Here is a 20,343-nt window from a genome sequence, read left to right as displayed (position 1 = left end):
ACTCTGGTCCCACACACTGTTCCCTCTGCTCCCACATAAACTCCTACATACCCTTGCAGACCCTGCTCAAATGTCTCACCTCTGTGAAGCTTCGCCCAGCTCCCCAGGGGAGAGTTAATCACACCTTCCTCTGGCTGTGCAAAGCCGTTATCTGTTTACATGCCTCTTCCCAGACAGACCCGGGAGGACTCCTAGAAAAACATACGTATCTCTTTCATTTCTATATTCCTGGCACCTAGCATAGTATCTGACCCATTGTACGAGTTCATTCAATGCTAATGGCTAATGAACAAGCCAAATCCCTTCCTTTCTATTGAATCAAGCATAGTCCTCAAGCAGAATTTCTCTTCCTCAGGGCAGTGGTCAAGGATTTGAAGTCATCTACCATGTCCCTCTAAATCTCGGCAGGCTAGAAACCCCCCTAGACAAAAATATTCAGGCACTCTTCTAAGTGCTACTGACTCCTCATAACAACCTAATAGTTGCTGTTGTTGCCCCCGTTTTCTAGATGAAGACACTGAGGCACAGACAGTAACTTGTCCAGGGTCACCCGCCTGGTCAATGGCAGAGTTGGACTACAAAGCCCGGTGGCAGCTCAGAGACTGTGCTCTCAGCCACTGAGCTCAGCTGCTCTGATAGCCATTCAGGTGACTGCATTTCCAGAGCTCACGCTATCCTGACTGCCCTTTCATTGACCTCCTTCTTGGCAAACCCTTTTTTTTTTTTTTTTTAATGAGACGGAGTTTGCTCTTGTAGCCCAGACTGGAGTGCAATAGTGCAGTTTCGGCTCACTGCAACCTCCGCCTCCTGGGTTCATGCGATTCTCCTGCCTCAGCCTCCCAAGTAGCTGGGACTACAGGCACCCACCACCACGCCCAGCTAATTTGTTTGTTTGTTTGTTTGTTTGTTTGAGACGGAGGCTCGCTCTATCGCCCAGGCTGGAGTGCAGTGGTGCGATCTCCACTCACTGCAAGCTCCGCCTCCCAGGTTCACGCCATTCTCCTGCCTCAGCCTCCCATGTAGCTGGGACTACAGGCGCCCGCCACTGCGCCCGGCTAATTTTTGTATTTTTTTTAGTAGAGACGGGGTTTCACCATGTTAGCCAGGGTGGTCTCGATCTCCTGACCTCGTGATCCGCCCGTCTCAGCCTCCCAAAGTGCTGGGATTACAGGCGTGAGCCACCGCGCCCGGCCTGTTTGTTTGTTTTTTGAGACAGTCTCACTCTGTTGCCAGGCTGGAGTGCAGTGGCGCAATCTTGGCTCACTGCAACCTCCACCTCCTGGGTTCAAGTGATTCTCCTGCCTCAGCCTCCCAAGTAGCTGGGACTATAGGCGTGCACCACCTTGACCAGCTAATTTTTATATTTTTAGTAGAGGCACGGTTTTACCATGTTGGCCAGGATGGTCTTGATCTCTTGAACTCGTGATCTGCCCGCCTCGGCCTCCCAAAGTGCTGGGATTACAGGTGTGAGCCACCACGCCTGGCCCATTTTTTTGTATTTTTAGTAGAGACGGGGTTTCACCAGGTTGGCCAGGCTGGTCTTGAACCCCAGACGTCAGGTGATCCACCCGCCTCAGCCTCCTAAAGTGCTGGGATTATAGGTGTGGCAGACCCTTTCTTAAAATGTATCTTCCAGAACAGGTGCTATGTGATTTAGCCAGCACAGCATCAGGGGGATGTGACATTGCTGCTCTGTACACGTCACACTGTTCATGCTGCCCACGGTCTTTCAGTAGCCAGGTTGTACTGTTGGCTCATTGAGTTTGTAGCCAACTAACTTCTGTTAGCTCCGTATACTCTATTTTACATGAATATGGTTGATTTTTTTTTAGACCAAGTATAGGACTTTCTTTACCCTCATCCCTTGTAGATTTCATCTTCTTGGCTTCCTGCAAATATTGTAACCTGATGAGATCTTTTTGGATCTTTATTCTATCACATAATCTTATCCCTTATAGCTTCATAATTTATAAGGCTATCTTCTAGGACTTCACTCATATCACTGGTTAAAATATGTGTAAAGAGATTAGACCAAAGGCCTAGCCACTAGACACGCCCCTCCAGGGTGACACTGACGTTCTTTGGGTTTAGCCGTCAAACCAGTTATCAATTTACATAGTTATATACTTTTCTGACCCAAATTTTTCATTGTCCACAAAGATGCCCTCAGGGGTTTTGTAAATGCCTTCTGAGACTTAGGGACACTGTAGTATCCTTTCATTCCATCTCAATACAATTTGAAACTCATCCTAAAGTTAAAAAGTGACATTCAAGCTGCATGACCAGCTGTAACAGTTTTGATTCCTAGATACACAGAGCACAGATGTTGGGAAACATCACCACTTTAGAGAAAACCCAATGCATGAAAATCTAAACCTACAAAATTATATTGGAGGCTAGGGTGTGCTTAGGTAAACTACGGTTCATCCACTAAATACAATTATTATACAAATATGTTCTATGATGTTTTTGAAGAGTTTGCAATAACATAGAAAAATTTTGTGTAATAATGGTAAGTTTGAAAAGCAAGATACAGAATTGTGAAGATGGTATGATCATAAGTTTAAAACAAGGAGAAAACAACTACACATTTTTAAAAAATAGACTTGAATAGGGGTCCCCAGCCCCTGGGCTGAGGACCAGGACTGTCTGTGGCCTGTTAGGAACCAGGCCATACAGCAGGAGGTGAGCGGCTGGTGAGGGAGCATCCGCACCTGAGCTCTGCCTCCTGCCAGATCAGCAGTGGCTTTAGAGTCTCATAGGAGCGCGAACCCTATTGCGAACTGCGCATGCAAGGAATCTAGGTTACATGCGCCTTATGAGAATCTGATGCCTGATGATCTGAGTGTAACAGTTTCATCCCAAAACCATCTCCCTGCTCCTATTCCCAGTCTGTGGAAAAAATTGTTTTCCATGAAACTGGTCCCTGGTGCCAAAAAGGTTGGGGACTGCTGGGCTAGAAGTAAAAACTCCAAAATGTTAACAATGGTTCGACAGTGCATAGCTTTTTTTTCTCCTTCTTTCAATAATTCCCAAAAATATATAAAATGAACACTCATGGTTTTATCACAGTAACCTTTTCAGGTGGGAAGTTGGGAAAGTTTGCTGCAACAGTTTACCAATTGCAAAAAGAGTGGTAAACCTGGATTATTCGGTTACTGAAAGAAAAGGGTCAAGCACCCCAGCGTGTGGCCCAGGAATCCACAGACAGAGACTCTCAACTGCCTTCTGCTCTGAGGTGCCCACTGTGTCACATGTGCAAGGTTTTGTTTTGTTTTGTTTTGAGACAGGGTCCCACTCTGTTGCTCAGGCTAGAGTGCAGATCATAGCTCACTGTAGACTCCATCTCCTAAGCAATCCTCCTGCCTCAGCCTCCCAAGTGGCTGGGGCTATAGGCACATGCCACCACACCTGGCTATTTTTGTTTTTATTTTTAGTAGAGACAAGGTCTTGCTATGTTGCTCAGGCTGGTCTCAAACTCCTGAGCTCAAGCAATCCTCCTGCCTCTGCCTCCCAAAGTGCTGGGATGATAGGCACGAGCCCCTGCACCTCCCAGGTCTATAAGTCTTACCTCCTCACCCAGAGTGGCTGCTCTGCCTCAGGCTGCAGCCACTGGGAAGAGAAGACTTCCGGACAGGCTGGTGGGATGAGGGTGCATTCCATGCCCCTGGGAAATAGGACAACCTCCTCATAGGTAAAGTGGGCAGGTACTAACTAGTGCCATGTAAGCCTAAGCAAGTTACTTAAACTGCCTCACGCTGGCTCCATCCCCTCATAATAACTCAGGTTTCTATGTTCTCAGATACCTAAAATTGTACCACTAATAGTAAATTGTATTAGAGTGGTTGACTGTGTATTAGTTTCTCTTCTAAGATACCGATAAAGGGAGTGAAAACGAGTGGGAACAAGTCAGAAAACTCTTACTGTAATGAACTTGTCAAAATGGATTAATTAGGAAGCACTGGGCTGGGGGAAGGGAGTTGAACTCAAAAGAAGACCAGAATACGGAGCCCCCTTAAATGCTGACGCATTTGCAATCTGGCCAATCTAGTACTGAGGTTATACACTATGGGTGATAGTCAAGATATTTAACAACTGGTAAGCTTTGGGGCCAACCAATCTGAACAGACATCGGCAGTGACCAATCATAGTGGATACTGTCTGGGAGCCACCATCACCCCTCCACCCTGCACAGACTGGAGAGCAGGCCCTGTCTTCCCAGAGGTGCTCACTCAAGGGTCCACCAGCGACTTCCCTGTCCAGGCACTCAGAGCAGCAACTGAGAGGCCTGTCCTGGCACAGTCACTTTGGGAAGAATTCATAGCTTTTTTTCCCCTCTCTTTTTCAATAATTCCCAAAAATATATAAAATGAACAGGCCTTGGTCCCACAGCTGCCCCCACACTCTTATTCTTGCTTCCTTCTCTTCCGGGATATCATGTTTGCCCTCTGCTGTCCATCATGCACCTGGCAGGATCCCCTTGTTTTCTGGGTGAAGGCAGCAGGAAAGGGGGGGGCCATTCCTTGCTCTCCCTTTTGTGGCATGGCAGCCCCAACTTTGGCTTTCAGATGACATGGCCGGCAGGTTTTCTGGGGTATGGGAGACTTCAGGGTATGGCCATGAAGATTTTTTTTGCAGCATCTTCTGCATACAAATACTACCATCTGTAGGAACTGTGCAAACTCCAGCAGTAAGCTTAGGAAAGCCATTGTGATCCGCAGGACTCACCTGAGGTCTCCTTGGAGTCAAATTTTACCCACTGTCAATCCCTATGCCTTTTATTATGGAATTATGGAATTGGAGTCTGAGTTCCCCATGAAGGAGAGCAAGCCCGGGAGCACAGCATGGCCTGCCTGGCCTGGTTTCACAGGCCTAAGGCATCACTGTGTGTGAAGGTGGTTTTCAGTAGCCCAGGCGCTGAGCTCACTGAGCTCAGTGGAGCCCATGGCCAGGAGGACTGAGTCATGGGTGTGCTTCTGCGCATGTCTTTTGTCTTAGCCACATTTTCTTGTCTCCAGGTGCCCTTCCAAGCCTGACTCCAACCAATGTGCAAATGCTATGGGTCAGAAGCTAGGGAAGGAGTGATCAGCCAATGGCTTCTGTAGCTGGAAGATCAATACCCTCATATCTATCCAGAAATATTTCCTACAATTCATGATAATGCACCCCGGGGAGTTCTTTCCCACCCATAACTCTGGATCCTCATACCACCCTCTGAGAGAAGTGAGTCAGGTTAATTATGATCCTCCTTTGATAGATGAGGACAAGGGAGCCCCTAGGGTTGGAAAGCTCATCTAAGGCCCCACTGCTAATGAGAGACATAGCTGGAACCAGATCTGCCTCCGGGAACCTGGAACAGCAGCTGATGCAATCAGGCTCCATTCCAGAATTTGAGAACTTTCCCGGTACCCTCTATGATGAGAAGAGGGAGGAATCATGGCATGGAGGCGCTGGCTTCTGCTTTGCCCAGGTGGAAGCTTAGAGAACAAATCAGTTCTGTGACCTCCCTGGGCCCCACCGTGAGCAGAGATGGGGCCAGGACAGAAAAGCCTCCTCCCTGTCCTCTTTCCCTTGTCCCTCCTGCCGGCCTCTCCCAGTGCTCTCACATTGTCCTCCTCTCTTGTCTCTCCTCACTGGAGACTCACTGAGGCCCAAGGCCTGCTAACTAGCAACATAGATTCCCACCGAGGGACCCAGCGCTCACCGCCCCACACGCAGCGAGTTAGGAAAAGGCCACTACCCAGAGTATTCCTTTCAGTAGAACAGTGCTTTTATATTTGCTTTTAAACTCTTTTTTTTTTTTTTTTTTTTTTTTTTAAGACAGAGTTTCGCTCTTGTCACCCAGGCTGGAGTACAGTGGCACGATCTCGGCTCACTGCAACCTCTGCCTCCCGGGTTCAAGCGATTCTCCTGCCCCAGCCTCCCAAGTAGCTGGGATTAAAGGCGCCCACCACCATGCCCAGCTGATTTTTGTATTTTTGGTAGAGCCAAGGTTTCAACATGTTGGCCAGGCTGGTCTTGAACTCCTGACCTCAGGTGATCTGCCCACCTCAGCCTCCCAGAGTGCTGGGATTACAGGTGGGAGCCACTGCACCCAGCCTAAACTCTTTTTAAAAACAACGTTATTGAGATATAATTAACATACCATACAGTTCACCCATTTAAAGTCTACAATTCAATGACTTTAAATGTATTCAGAAACGTATGTCCATCACCAGAATCAGTTTTAGAACATTTTCCTCACCCCCAAAAGAAACATCATCCCATCCCCCTTCAGCATCGCCTATCTCCCCAAGGTCCCTCATCCCCCAACCTTAGACAACCACTAGTCAGCTTTCTCTGTCTCTGAATTTGCCTAGTCCAAATATTTCACATGAGTCACACAACATGTGGTTCTCTGTGACTCTTCTTTCACTCAGCATAATGTTTTCAAGGTTTATCCATGTGATTGAAGCAGGTATGAGTATTTCGTTTCTTTTTACTGCCAAGCACTATTTCATTGTGTGGATATGTCACATTTTGTTTGTCCATTCATTAGCTGATGGACATTTGGATTGTTACTACTTTTTGGCTCTCATGGTAAAGCTGCCATGAACATTCATGTACAAGTTTTTATGTGGATATGTTTTCACTTCTCTTGGGTATATACCTAGGAGCAGAATTACTGGGTCATGTGCTACTGCTTGAGGAGCTACCAGACTATTTTCCAAAGGTTCCACACTATTTTGCATTCCCACCAGCAATGTATAAGGATTCAATTTATCCACAGCCTCACCAACACTTGGTATTTTCTGGGTTTTGTTTTTGTTTTTGTTTTTTCGTTTTAATTTTAGCTCTCCTAGTGGATATGAAGTGGTGTTTCAGTGTGGTTTTGATTTGCATTTCCCTGATGGCTGATGATGTTGAACATCTTTTCATGTGCTAATTGGCCGTTAGTATATCTTCTTTGGAGAACTGTCTATTTAGATCCTTTGTTCATTTTTAGTTGGGTTTTTAAAATTATTGAATTATAAAAGTTTTTTAAATATTCCAAATGTAAGTCCCTTATTAGATGGATAATTTGCAAAAAAATTTTCAACCCAAATTTTCAACTCAAGTTCTTTGGGGTTGTCTTTTTCACTTCCTTGATGTTGTCCTTTGAAGCACAAAAGTTTTTCATTTTGATGATATCTAGTTTATGTCCTTTTTCTTTTGTTGCTTTTGTTTGTGGTGTCATATCTAAGAAACCACTGCCTAATCCAAGGTCATGAACATTTATGCCTATGATTTCTTAAAGTTTTGTAGTTTTAGCTCTTCAGTTTAGGTCTTTGATTCATTTTTAGTTGATTTTTATACATTGTATGAGATAGGGGGTCCAACTTCATTCTTTTGCATGTAGGTAATGATCCCAGCACCATCTCTTGAAAACACTATTTTTCCCCATGAATTGTCTTGGAACCTTTGCAAATATCACTTAACTATAAATGTAAGGGTTATTTCTAGACTCCGTTTTTTCATTGCTCTATATATATCTCTTATTTTAGTACTACGCTATCTTGACTACTGCAGTTTGTAGTCAGTTTTGAAGTCAGGAAGTGTGAATACTCCAACTTTGTTCTTTTTCAAGATTGTTTTGACTATTCAGGCCTTAGAAAGGAATAAAATACTGATACAGGCTATAATGGGTGAACATTGAAACCATTATTCTAAGTGAAAGAAGCCAGTCACACAAAGGCCACATATTGTAGGATTCCATTTATATGAAATGTACAGAATAGGCAAACCCGTAGAGACAGAAAATAGGTTAGTGGTGCCGAGGGCAGAGGAATGGGAGAAAATGGGGCATGACTGCTAATGGGTATGGGGTTTTTTGTTAGGGCGATGAAAATGTTCTGGAATTAGATAGTAGTGATGATTATATTACCTTGTGAATATACCAAAACCCACTAAATGGTACACTTTAAAATGGTGAATTTTATATTGTGTGAATTATACCTCAAAAAAAATTTTAAGAGATCATTTGAACATCCTTATATCTAGAAAAACATTGTATATGTAGTTTAGAATCTTCCCACAAAGAAAAAAATACCCTCCAGGCCCAAATAGCTTCATAGGTGAATTCTACCAACTATTTAGGAAATAAATAATACCAATTCTACAAACTTTCCCCAAAATTGAAGAGAATACTTCCCAACTTATTCTAAGCCTTACTGTGACAGCAAAACATGACAAAAACCTGTATAAGAAAAGCAAGTGACAGATTAATATCTTCTATTAACATAGATGCAAAAATTCTAAACAAAATTTTAGCAAATTGAAGCCAAAAATATGTAAAAAGAATAATACATATTGACCAAGAGTGTTAAAACACTCCCAGGAATGCAAATTTCATTTAATATTTGAAAATCAATGTTATAACCATTTTGGAAAATGATTTGGCAGTTTCTTTAAAAGTAAAACTTAATCTGTCATATGATCCATATATTTCACTTCTATATATTTACCCAAGAGAAATGAAAGCATATGTTCATAGAAAGACTTGTATACAAATGTTCATTACAGCTTTTCCATAACCAAAATCTAGAAGCTACCCAATGTCCATCAACATTCAAATGAAAACACTGGTCTTTCCATACAACGGAGTCATCACTGGGCAATAAAAGGGAATAAACCATTCACAACACTACAGATGCATCTCAAGATAGTTGTGCTGAGTGAAAGATGACAGAAATAAATGAAGTAAATTCTGTGTGGTTCCATTTATGTAAAATTCTAGAAAATGCAAACTAATATACAGTGATGGAAAACAAATTAGTGGTTGCCTAGAGATGGAAAGGGATTACAAAGAGGAATGAGGAATGTTTTGAGGATGATGAATATGTTCTTTTTTTTTCTTTCGAGATGGAATCTCGCTCCATTGCCCAGGCTGGAGTGCAGTGGCACGATCTCAGCTCACTGCAACCTTCACCTCCTGGGTTCAAGCAATTCTCCTGCCTCAGCCTCCCAAGTCACTGGGATTACAGGCAAGCACCACCATGCCCAGCTAATTTTTATATTTTTTAGTGGAGACGGGGGTCTCACCATGTTGGCCAGGCCAGTGTCGAATTCCTGACCTCAAGTGATCCGCCTGCCTCGCCCTCCCAAAGTACTGGGATTACAAGCTTAAGCTACTGCTCCTGACCTAATATGTTCATTATTTTTATTGGTGATGGGGTGTGTGTGTGTGTGTGTGTGTGAAAACTTACCAAAATAGCATGCTAAATACGTGCAGTTATTGTATATCAGTTATACCTCAATGAAGCTGTTTTAAAATAAAGATGCTTATTCAATTAACAAATATTTGAGTGCCAACTATGGTCTAGGTGTTGGAGATACAAGGCTGAAACACAAGACTCTAGACAAGGTTCCTGCCTTCATAGAGTTTAATATTTAAGTGGAAAGCATATAGACCAGATTATTTTTAAGAGTACTGGAATTTACCCACACAGCTCTTTCGGCCCCATAAGGAGAAGTTTCCTCCCACCCAGAGCTGCAGGAGAACTGGCAACACAGTTGGGTGTAGGGTGGCATGGAAATGGGTATAGGGTGGCATGGAGCTGGAGTCCAGCCATAGACTAACAGTGGTTAGATTTTCTCGCTTCTCTCTGGATGTATCCCTTAAGGCATCTGATCACGATCCATGCTCCCACTCCTGACCAGCAGGAAGTGGGTCAGGTCTCAGAACAGACCCTTGTGGTTCCTTGTGGTCCCTTCTCTCTGAGAACAGACCAGATGGCACCACGGAGACCTGCCGAGCCAGAGAGAGCCAGGTTGTGTGGTGTAGATGGAGGGTGCTAAGGAAAGAAGGGAAGTCAGACTAGAGAGAGGGGAGTGCCTTGTTGCTAAAGCACTTTCTGGCTAAGGTTTTCACTCTTTTGGGGGCTTGATTCCATTAAATAACCTGATGGAGCCCCTTTTTTCCTTAAACTTATTTGAGTGGCTTCTGTTATTGCAACTAAGAAGAGCTTTGACCAGGCATGATGACTCACATCTATAATCCTAGTACTTTGGGAGGCTGAGGTGTGAGGATCGCTTGAGGCCAGGAGTTCAAGACCAGCCTCAGAAACATAGCAAGACCCCTTCTCTAAAAATAAAAAATAAATTAGCTGAGCATGGTGGCATGCACCTGTAGTTCCAACTACTCAGGAGGCTGAGGCAGGAGGATCACCTGAGCCCATGAGTTCTAGGCTACAGTGAGCCATGATCAAGCCACTATACTCAAGCCTAGGTGAGACAGCAAGCCCCTGACTCAAAAAAAAAAAAAAAAAAACTTTCTTTCCCCTTCACTCCCTTGGGTGAGCTCTGCCTTCGGGAGATGGGGAGAAGACACTTCGTGGCCTCCTCATCACACTGGGTTGTGGTTTGGATCCATTCATTAATTACAGCAGCTGCCACTGTCAGAGAGCAGGCTGTGTGGGAAGGGAGGGAGGTCAGATTGCTCCAACCACCGAGGAAGACAGGTGAAGGCAGGCCTGGGTGAACAGCCATGGGAACTCTAAGAAGGCGTAGGTGGGAAGGCACTGGGATGAACCTAAATAGGATGAAAAAGTAGGCTCCAGGCAGACCGATAGGGATTGAGGCCAGAGGGCCAGGAGCAGTGTGTTAGGTGCCCTGCCGACATTTCCATGTTTCAGTGGTACCGGGCCCCAGCTTTGTTCAGCTGCCTGTCCTCCATCTCCTTCTCTTCTTACCCCTTCTTGTTTTCCAGTTTCCTCTCTGAGCCTCCTAGCTCACAGCACTCACGGTGGATGTTCCATGCCCACCAGAAATACACAGTGCTAAAATTCCTTTGGGAACAAAACCTTGGCCTGAGATTCAGGTGATCTGATTTTTAGTCTCCATTCTCCTCCCAACTCACCAAGTGACCAGGAGCAAACACTACTGCCTGTGCCTTGGATTCTCCACCTGGAAATTTTCTTCTAAAGGCACAGAAGCAATGTGGAAGAAAGGCTAGCTGGCTGGCATCAGGGGCCTGGGTTCCAGCCCTGCCTCCTGAGTGTTAGCTGTGCCACCTCCAGCAAGTTGCCCAGCCCAGTGGGTCTTGGCTTCCTCACTCCCTGTCCAGTGAGAGAGAATAAGGCCTGCATCCCACACGTGGCTGTGGGGAAGATCCTGCAGTTCCCTTCAAGCTTGTGCACTTTAAGCCGAGGGAAACTTCCCTTCATCCAACGGGGGTCCAGTCGACACATCTGCTATACCAAGTGAGACTTCCCTGACATCTGCAAGAATGTGTAGAGAAATGAATGAGCAGTGCATGTGTGGGAGGCACTGGAATGGCATAAAGCCAGCCGTGGGATTGCTTATCCAGCCAGGCAGGACTCCTGTCCCGGCATCTTCCCTTGCCACCCATCTGGAGACCAAGACGCCAAATTCCAGATGTGAAGCTCTGTGAGATCGAGCCAGCCCTCACCCCGGAATGACCTGCATCCTCCCCCTTCTCAAGGAAGGCCAGTGCTGTTTACTTCACACCTTCCGATGGTTTGGGAAGAGAATCCAATGTTGTAAAGCCTGCCATCTTCTCGAATGACACCAGATACTGACACTCGGTACACCCAGCTCTCTGAAGCTTGCTGTTTTCTCGGTGGCACTGATCTGCTGCCTTCACAGAGTTCTGATAGGATCATGGCATGTGCCAAAGAGCAAAATATCAAGGGCCCAGAGCACCATGGTTCAAGGGGCCAGAGCACCACGGTTCACAGATACACAATGGGAGAGCCAGGTAAGGACATAGAAATCAGCCAGCCCCTGAGACAGGCCCGCCCAAAAGTAACTCACCTACGGTGATGGTAGAGACAGGATTCGGCTTTCAGGAATAAACAAAAGAACAGCAAAATAAAAATAAGCCTCATTAGGAGTTTTGTTGCTCTTTGGTGTTTAACTTCAAATTAGTTTCTTTTCTGAACCTTCTGCAGACCAAGCTGCCAAATGTAACTCCAGCTTTCCACACTTCTGCCTATAGCCTCACACCATAGTGAACTAAAATTCAGAAAGACTGGAAGCTAAGGAAGTCACTCAGTCATCAAACATTAAATTCTGTTCCCTGGCAGCTATGTACCCAGGCAGGAGATTGAATGGGAACTCTTTGGAGAGATTTCCAGCAACAGAAGTTGAAACAAAAAGTCTTTTCTGCTTAATCCTCATTTAGCCAGAGCACCAAACTGCTTCCTAAAAAGCACCAAAACTTTGTCCACATGATATTCTTTACTACGGTGCTTCCTTTCTGAACAGTGGATTTTCTTCTCAGATGTGGCTCCTGATTTAAGCAAACCAAACCGACACAACTTCATCTCTGCTGGATGGCTAAGGGATGCTTGCTCACGTTACAACACTCATCTTGCTGACTGGCTTCCTGTAGCTTCCTTTAAACAGATTGAGATTTTCCTCCATCCAACATGAGCCCAGTGGACACGTCTGCTATGTGAAGTGAGACTTTCCTGAAATCCATGTCAGTTATTTACCCACATGGTACTCACAGCCATCCAGGAGAAGGGTATTGCCTCCTTCTGCTCAACTTTGGCTGATTAGAGAAGAAGAAAGCAGAGATTGGACAGAGGTCACAGATGCTGAGCAGTTAGACCAAGGAGGCAAGAGCAGATGGATCTGAGGTCCCTGGCAAATTCTCTGCCTTACACTCTGCCACTAGTGTTTTCCACAAAGCCCCGATGGAGACGGCCAAGGATTGTGTGTGTGTGTTTTATATACATCTGTACATATATAAGAGCTTTAATGATATATAATTCACATACATATATAAACATAGATAAAAATAACTTTATTGAGATGTAATTCACACACCTTTTGCCCATTTAAATTGTACAGTTCAGTGTCTTTTAGTATATTCACAGGGTTGTTCATTCTTGCCATACCGATTTTAGAACATTTTCATCATCCCAAAAGGAAACATCATGTGTCACCATGCCTGGCTAATTTTTTTTCCATTTTTTATAGAGACAGGGTCTCACTGCGTTGCCTAGGCTGGCCCTGAACTCCTGGGCTCAAGTGATCCTGTTGCCTCAGCCTCCCAAAGTGTTGGGATTACAGGCATGAGCCACCACGCCCGGCCAATGGTAGGATATTTAGAAGCATCCTTGGCCTCTACTTACTAGAAGCCAGTAGCTCTACCCCTCAAGTTATGACAACTAAAAATACCTCTAGACATTGCCAAATATCCTTGGGGGCCCAAATTGTCCCCAACTGAAAACAATTATGTTATACAAAAGTAGCTCACTCAGTTTGTGAGTTTTTGTAGAAAATTATAAAGCCCAGCTTGACCTCTTTGTACCGCCCAGCAAGTTCCCAGGGGCCTGCCCCACTCTTTCCCTGGTACACGCCAGCAGGAGATACGTGCTTAGGAAATGGATGCTTCCATTCCAGCTGAATCAGCACCAGGTCTGAAGTGCCCACTCCCAGAGAGACTCTGCAGTGGATTCTGTGACCTCGCCTGGCTCCTCGAGAAGAGCACTCTGCTGGGTAAACACTTGGGCAGGACAAGCAAAGCCCAACAGAAATCCTTCTGGGCCATGTGCCTGCTTGCCTGTGGTCTCGAGGGTCCTGTGTTGCCACTAGAATGCCGTCAGCTGCTCCATTTTGGAGGGATTTAATGGAGGGACTGGAGGCAGGGACTAATTCCAGGTGTCTCCTGGGTCCTAGGAAAAAAAGAGAAAGCCCTGGTTTAACTTTTAGCGAGGTCAGTACTGACCAGGCACGAGGCTGGGTACTAGGAACGGATGATTAAACCCATTCCCTGCCCTCTTCTGCTGAAAGGTGATCATGGGCAGCTGCCTCGCCCTCGTCCCCAGCTTGGTGCTGGCACTTCTCTGGGGTATAGACATCTAACGACTGAGTCCTTGCCCTCGAGAGGCTACAGTCTGGTGGGGGAGGCGGCAGGTTGGCAAGGCTTACAGAAATGAAATGCAGATTGCAAAAGCTCTCTGAAGAGACAAGGCTGGGCCGGGGTGATCAGGGAGGCAGGAGCCAGTGCAACTGAAGAAAGATGGAGTTTGAAGGTGCTGAGTTCTGCAGACGAGTGTTCCAGGCACAGACAGCCCCAAAAGCTGCTTTAGACTGGAAATGTCTGGGCTCCAGACCCCTCCCCAGAGCCCCAAACAGCAGTCAGCCTTCTCTAAAGAGCTGAGGTCAGAAAAGGCATGTGGAGGCCCCACTGGGGAACATGACATGAGTTAACCTCTCATGAAAGTACCTGCCTGGCTTCTGACTCTTCAAGGAACGCAAATAGAATAAAGAGGCTTCCCACAGAATTTCAAGATGACAGAGAATCATCTGTGGATGAATTCTGCTAGTGAAAGACAGTGTATATCCCAACCTGGATGGGACTGGAGACTATTATTCTAAATGAGGTAACTCAGGAATGGAAAACTAAACATTGTATGTTCTCACTCATAAGTTGGAACTAAGCTATAAGGATGCAAAGGCATAAGAATGACACAATGGACGCTGGGGACTCTGGGGAAAGGGTGGGAGGGGGGTGAGGGATAAAACACTACAAATCAGGTTCAGTGTATACCGCTCAAGTGATGGGTGCACCACAATCTCGCAGATCACCACTAAAGAACTTACTCATGTAACCAAATACACCTGTTCCCCAAAAACCTATGGAAACAAAAAAAAGAAAGACAGTGCGTATCCCTTCTAGGACTCATAGAGCAAAAGAGGCTCACATAAAGCTATCCTGCTGGCCGGGTGCAGTGACTCACGCCTGTACTCCCAGCACTTTGAGAGGCTGAGGTGGGTGGATCACCTGTCAGGAGTTTGAGACCAGCCTGGCCAACATGGTGAAACCCTGTCTCTACTAAAAATATTAAAAATTAGCCAAGTGTGGTGGTGCATGCTTGTAATCCCAGCTACTCGAGAAGCTGAGGCAGGAGAATCACTTGAACCCAGGAGGTGGAGACTGCAATGAGCTGAGATTGTGCCATTGCACCCCAGCTTGGGCAACAAGAGTTTGGAAACTCCATCTCTAAAAAAAAAAAAAAAAAAAAAAAAAAAAAATGCCATCCTGCTGCCTGGAATGCTGACTTCTCGTGCGCTGGTGTTCCACTTTTGAGGAGACAGCTAGGGGGAATAGATGTTTTAGAGACCAGCACTGAGGACTAAGTCATAGAATGTTCAAGTTAACAAAACTGCACATATTTGCTGACTTTTCCCTCAAGGGCCTCTAGATTAAAAATGAGGTTGTCCAGCCAGTTGCGGTAGCTCACGCCTGTAATCCCAGCACTTTGAGAGAATTGCTTGAGCCCAGGAGTTCAAGACCAACCTTGGTTGGGCAACATAGCAAGACCCCACCTTGACAAAATTTTTAAAAAGGGGGGCTGTTCTTCTTGAAGACTCAAGTGCATAAGCTAATAAAGGCTCTGATAAGTCCTGCAATTTAAAAACCAGTTTAACTGTATCTCAGATTTCTCCAAATTTGACATGAAGCCTATTCACCAGGTAACATCTAATAACAACAACACTTTAGGAAGATTGAGCTAGTGCAATCTCTTATTGTAAATGGTGTCTTAGGAATTAATACTGTGGGCCCTAGAATCTGGTCATACTTATTAGAAAGGGGTCCTAGAGGTCTCATATCAGGATTCCAGGTTCCCATCTGGACAGTACAGGCAGGAAGAGTTTGGGGAAGGGGCTGGCTGTTCTCTCTCACCTGAGCTAGAGCCCCAGAAGGCTCGCTGTCCTGCCGGGTGGCAGGACTCCCTTCACCTGCCTCAACAAGTCACTGAAGTGACCTTCCTGGCCAGAAGCTCTGGCCTTGCTTCTCTCCAGGGCTTTTTCCTTACAAATAGTAGAAAAGGAAAATGGTAGCTGCACTCCATATTTTAATGTGATACGTTCAGGTTGAACTTTTATATTTCTAACCTACTCCCACACCTACTCTTTCAGATTCAGGTGTGAGTTTAAATGCAAACCATATCAATTTCTTTCTCAGAAGAGCATCTTACTATTAACAGCTCAATACCACGAGTTAGCACTGGCTGAAATGTTTTAGAGAACCCAAACTCATATGGAGAGCAAGACATTCAGAACAAAAACGTAAATAGCTGTGAACAGATTTTAAATGACAAAGGGATTCTGTCCTGTGCAACCATTTAAAAAGCCTTTTTTTTTTTTTTTTGAGATGGAGTCTCGCTCTGTCGCCCAGGCTGGAGTGCAGTGGCCAGATCTCAGCTCACTGCAAGCTCCGCCTCCCAGGTTTACGCCATTCTCCAGCCTCAGCCTCCAGAGTAGCTGGGGCTACAGACGCCCGCCACCTCGCCCGGCTAGTTTTCTGTATTTTTTAGTAGAGATGGGGTTTCACCATGTTAGCTAGGATGGTCTCGATCTCCTGACCTCGTGATACGCCCGTCTCGGCCTCCCAAAGTGCTGGGATTACAGACTTGAGCCACCACACCCGGCCTAGAAAGCTCTTTTAACACTAATATGAGAAGTCATCTGTAATAGATGAAGGAGAAAAAGCAGGTTCCAGTAAAGTGCAATAGAATTATTTCAATTTTGGAAAAAGAAAGTCTATGTGTTTGTATTTGGAGAGAGGGAAGGAAAGACGGGAATTATACGTACTTGTCATTCCTCTTAGGGAATGGAGGTGGGGAGTAGCTTGAGAATTGAGTAATTGACATTCACTCTGAAGTGTACTTCTTTAAGTATTGAAATTTTTTAATGAACCTGTCCTACTTTTGCAATTAAAAAATACAAATCTGCCTTGCTAGATGGCAGAATGAAACCTCCAAATATGGACTGGCCAGGAAGGCATAGTGTGTCCTGGGAAGGGCAGGTACCAAAGAGTTGGGAAGGAACAAAAGTCTGTCTTAACTGGGGGCACAAAGGAATTCATGCTCAGTTGAAATGTGACTTTTTTTTTTTTTTTTTTTTTTTTGAGACGGAGTCTCGCTCTGTCGCCCAGGCTGGAGTGCAGTGGCCGGATCTCAGCTCACTGCAAGCTCCGCCTCCCAGGTTTACGCCATTCTCCTGCCTCAGCCTCCCGAGTAGCTGGGACTACAGGCGCCTGCCACCTCGCCCGGCTAGTTTTTTGTATTTTTTAGTAGAGACGGGGTTTCACGGTGTTCGCCAGGATGGTCTCCATCTCCTGACCTCATGATCCGCCCGTCTCGGCCTCCCAAAGTGCTGGGATTACAGGCTTGAGCCACCGCGCCAGGCCGAAATGTGACTTTTTTTTTCAGACAGGGTCTTACTCTGTCACCCAGGTTGGAGTGCAGTGGCTCAATCATGGCTCACTGTAACCCCCGCCTCCTGGGCTCAAGTGATCCTCCCACCTCAGCCTCCCGAGTAGCTTGGACTACAGGCATGTGCCACCAAGCCTGGCTAAATTTTGTGTTTTTTAGTAGAGACAGGATTTCACCATGTTGTCCAGTCCGGTCTCAAACTCTTGATTGCAAGCAATCCGCTCACCTTAGCCTCCCAGAGTGTGGGGATTACAGGCATGAGCCACCGTGCCCGGCCATAAAATACAAATCTAAATATAAATCTGCCCTGCTAGATGGCAAAATGAAAGCTCCAGAAATGAACTGGCCAGGAAGGCAAAGCGTGTCCTAGGAAAGGCAGGTACCAAAGAAGTGGGAACAAGAGTCTGACTTAACTGGAGGCACAAAGGAAGGATTCGTGCTCAGTTGAAATTTGACATGTTTTGCTTTTTGATAAGAAAACGTAAAGATCGTGAAGACCCATGCCATTCAACTTAACAAATCCTGGGGTATATTGTGTGTACCTAGTCTGTGTCGATACAGTTCCTACACACATACATGTGGTCATTTAAATGCCCATATGACATCCAAGTTGAGGCAGTTTTCCAGAACCAATCATTCTCAAGTCAGGGCATATGGAAAAGAGACATTTAGCCTGGAGAGAATTCCTTTGCAAAATAGCTCATCATTTTCAGGTTTTGCCTAAGATTTTCCACAGGCTCTGGCCCAGTGCACCTTTGTCAAGGGAGCAGCTCCAGTAGTTTGTCAAGAGAATGAGTGTATCTGCAGCCAGGACTGGTTTTAGCCAAAACTGCAGAGACAGCGGCATCTTTTCTTGTAATCTCCCAGTCTCCCATCTCTCTACCCCTTCCCCACCTTAGCACTCAGATCTACACTTTGGTTACCCCCATCTCCTTTCCCATCCCCCCTCACACCCACCTTCTTTCAAAACTCTTCGATAGATCTTAAAACGGGAGCTGGTGCCAGCCTTTACACTTTAGTATGAATGTAATTCAGGGTCACATAGCTTAAAATGTCTACATTTTAAGTTTTATTTTGGATTATGAAAAGGGAGGTTGAATCCCTTTCCAGGTAAAAGAATCTTCAGGCATCAGGTAGCAGGTGGAGCAGTGTTTTTTGAACAACCCTTCTGCTGTTGCCCCAGAAGCCACACTGCCTCACCGTTGTCGGCCGGTAGCCCAGGTCCTGGGCATTCTCACCCGGAGGCTCCATGCAGGGCCTCTCCCTGCCCTCTGGAGGAAATTGGCCTTCATTCTCCATGGACCAAATGATGCATATGAGATCTCTAGTGCAGGCCACTACACTCTTTGTAGGACAGAATTTCAACATTCAGGATCGAGCAGGGCCTCAGATTCACTGTTGAGAGCCCAGGGGAAATACTGCTGGAGAGTAGCAGGGACAAGCCCTGGTTCTGTTCCTTAAGAATTATGTGACCTTAGGCAAGCTATATAGACCTCTCTAAGCTCAGTTTTCTGACCTATAAAAAGGAAACAACAGTGTTGATTTTATAGGGTTGTTTTAAGGACTAAATGAGATAAAGAATGTGAAGTGCTTAGCATAGTGCCGGGCAGGGAGAGGGCCCTCGATAAATATGAGCTGTTTGCAGCTCTTATTACTTGATGGGACAGAGCTAGGGGCCTGTGGGAGGAAGGAAAACAAAAGGGCCAAAGCAGGCTAGAAGCTGGGGTTGGAGAACTTGGAATAATGACACCTGTTTCCATCAGCTCCAGCTTTGATTGTGTCCTCTTATAGGGTCCCCAGGCAGGAGAGCACCAAGTTAGGGATGGTGGCCGGTTTCCCAGTAGAGTCCGGGTTTGAACTCATGAGTGAGGACGGCAGCTCCTCCATTTTGCAGGGTCATCCATCTGAACCACAGGCAAGGCAGAAATGAAAAAGATCCGAAGGGGTTAAATAATCCCAGCACTTTGGGAGACTGAGATGGGTGGATCACTTGAGGCCACGAGTTCGGAACCAGCCTGGCCAACATGGTGAAACCCTGTCTCTACTAAAAAGTAGCCTGGCATGGTGGCACACAATGGTAATCCCAGCTACTCAGGAGGCTGAGGCAGGAGAATCACTTGAACCCGGGAGGCAGAGGTCGCAGTGAGCCATGATAGTGCCACCGCACTCCAGCCTGGGCAACACAGCGAGACTCTTATCTCAAAATAAAAGATAGTGCATAGTTGACACGCAAAGGGAATACATTTTGCCTGTGCCTGTGTGCCTTCACTTTATACACAATTGTAATAAGCTTTATCATGTGTTTGCCAAATCCACAGCAGACTACAAGCAGCAAACTAGGGACTCGACAGGCACACCAAGCAGAGAGCAGTGACAGCTGACAGTCTGACAAGTAAGGAGACAGAAACAAGAATAAAGGCAGACTAGGAATTCACGAAGAGTCACGGCGCTCCGGCTCTTTCGAGGGGTTTCTTCCGCCCTTCGACTTCTGAGTGCTGCACTATGTGAGGACCCGAATCATCACTGGTGCTCGAATCTTGACCCTGTAGAAGGATATTAAATTATGGTCAATTTTAAGCAGCCAGTTGTGTGAATGATAGTAGCCTCTGGGTGGAGTCGTGCTTTCAAGCGTGCATGTGCTTTTGGTGGGCTTGTTTCCACGTGTTTGCTTACCGTTGGATTCCCATGGTAATCCTGTGGTATAGGAAGGGTGCGTATTATTTTATAGAGAGAAAAACTAAGGCCTAGAGTGGCCAAGAGACTTGCCTGGGCTTTTGAAACGAGGGAGTGGTAGATCTGGGCTTGACTCCAGGACTTCTGACTTGAGGCTCAATGCATTTTTCCACCACGCACATTTTCAAACCCTGTTCCTTGGATCCCCAGGGTTCTGCCCCAGGGCCACAGGAGGGCTGCAGGAGCTGCTGTGGGATGCAGAGAAGGCTCATGCACAGGGCTGTGGCTTCCTGCCTCTGATTCAGTGAGAAGTGTTCAGTATTTATCTGAAAGAGACTTGGGATGGGGAAAATCAAAAAGGTGCTATTCTGAGAACATTTCTATCCAAAATGACTAAAATCCGAAGAAAGTCATGGGCTGTGTGCATACTGGGGTAAATCTGCTGCTCTCTGAAAAA

General features: G+C 45.8%; 1 protein-coding gene across 10 annotated transcripts in view; it reads left to right on the top strand.

The window, feature by feature from the left end:
- The window catches only part of LOC105489409 (mitogen-activated protein kinase 4), a 179,016-nt gene that overhangs the window by 121,164 nt on the left and 37,509 nt on the right, over positions 1–20,343 (top strand). The gene's annotated exons all lie outside the window — the stretch shown is intronic.

This window comes from Macaca nemestrina, chromosome 19 (assembly GCF_043159975.1).
Source record: "Macaca nemestrina isolate mMacNem1 chromosome 19, mMacNem.hap1, whole genome shotgun sequence".
In the NCBI taxonomy this organism is placed as follows: Eukaryota; Metazoa; Chordata; class Mammalia; order Primates; family Cercopithecidae; genus Macaca; species Macaca nemestrina.
Note: the sequence above shows the minus strand (reverse complement) of the source record. Positions and strands in the feature narration are given on the sequence as shown.